Source organism: Pinus tabuliformis, chromosome 3_1 (genome assembly GCF_031772625.1).
Source record: "Pinus tabuliformis cultivar Carrire ecotype Pingquan chromosome 3_1, CPIR1, whole genome shotgun sequence".
Lineage (NCBI taxonomy): Eukaryota > Viridiplantae > Streptophyta > Pinopsida > Pinales > Pinaceae > Pinus > Pinus tabuliformis.
The window spans coordinates 590,551,588-590,553,423 of record NC_142301.1 but is presented as its reverse complement, the minus strand read 5'-3'; positions in this window follow the sequence as shown (position 1 = coordinate 590,553,423).

Here is a 1,836-nt window from a genome sequence, read left to right as displayed (position 1 = left end):
TTTGAGCATTGTGTCCTTTGTCATCACATTAATGGCAACTCCTAGATCAATCAAGGTATGTGGGACCATTGTGCCATTGATGTGGACATCAACTACTGGGCTTCTAGGATCCAGATATTTTGGATAGATTCTCTACCCCAACATCAAGTCGGATAGTTGTCCTATGACATTGATGGTTGGGGCATCTCTCTTGCGCTTTCCTGGATGCCTAAAGCACTTCTCTTTGATCAACCTATTGTAGATAGGCACATCTTTTATGGCTTGGAGAAATGGTATCTTCACACATAAATGTTTCAATTCTCCCAGGAGTTTAGTCTCTTTTGGGGTAGGTTGGATTGTCATGGATAGTATCTCAAGAAAGGGTGGATTTGCTTTAGGTTCGCTTTCCTCTTTATCTCCCTCAACCTCCCTAGGTGGAGGCTGGCTATCTAGGAGAACTTTCCCAGATCGCAAGTTGATTTCTTAAATCTCCACAGCATAAGTTGGGCATGATGGTTCCCCACTATACACTTGTTGAGCTTGTCTATTGTTCGGGTTTGGATTTGGCTGGGCAGGCATTTGGGGTTGCCTTGGTGGAGCAAAAGGTAACGGTTGTGGTTGGGCAGGTGGTGGAGGCAGAAGAGTGGAAAGAGAGTTGTAATGGGGCTTCCACCCCTGATGAAGTGCATTCCACTGAGGTTGCGGCTAAGCATAGGATTGAAATGAATGGGTGGCTGGTTGGGCATGATATTGAGATGTGAAGGACCAAGGAGGATGCATGGACTAGGAAGGATGAGCAAGGGGGCCCCAAGAAGGTATGGAGGTGACTTGGTTGGGGTTGTAGTATGCTTGAGATGTCCCTTGCATCCCCTGCTGGTATGGTCTAGGTCCATGCAGCCTCCTTTGGTTTATGTAATAGATCTATTCAGTGACTCCTTCGGCCCCTTGGTATATAGCTTTAAGTCTGGGAAAGGAAGGGCACTTGTCTGTAGAATGATTTTCTTCGCAGATTGAACAAACCTCTATAGAGTTCAATGGGCATTCATTCCTAGGATGCCTCCTGGTGCATCTAGGACAAAAAATGGCCAAAGCCCTCTCTGCTTCCTCTTGTTTTCTTTTGATATGTAAGGTATCCATTTTCATGGCAAGAGTCTGCAACATCTCACTCTTGAAGTCTTCCAGCATGCTTCAAATTTCCCCTTTAATGGATGAATTGGAAGAAGAGGTACTGGCTATGGGTTGACTCCCACTACTTTTCTTTTTGGCTGCTCTAGAATGGTTTCTAAAAACAATCTTTATGTCCTCATAGGATAGTTGGTAAATGTCTCCCCCGGCCAGTAGATGGAGGGTGTCTAAAAGGTCTTCCCTGATTCCCCTGAGCAGGACCAACTTTAGAGACTCAGGGTCAAGAGTACACTTGGCCCTTTTGTAACTGCGCTAGAACCTCTCTTCGTAACCTTCCAGGGACTCATCACTTCCCATCGTCATTCATAAGATTTCTTCTTTAATATCTTTTGACCTACAATAGTCTCAATACTTGTTGTTAAAGCTTACTGCATCTGAGCCCATGTTGTGATGTTATTGCCAGGTAATCCCATGAACTAGCGCAATGCTGCATCCTTGAGAGTAGAAGGGAACAATTTCAACTTTTTCTTGTCTTTTTCATAGTCATAAGTTCGACCTATGACAACGAACCCAAACAAGAAGGTGTCAAGATCTTCTGTAGTCAGGCCATGGAAGTGAGGTAGGGCTGAAGGACTTATATTTTTCATTTTGGTGTCCCCATTGGTCTCCCGAATGGGAAAGGTACCCTCTATTCTTTCTCCATTTCCCCTATCATTTTTGTTTTTAGCCATT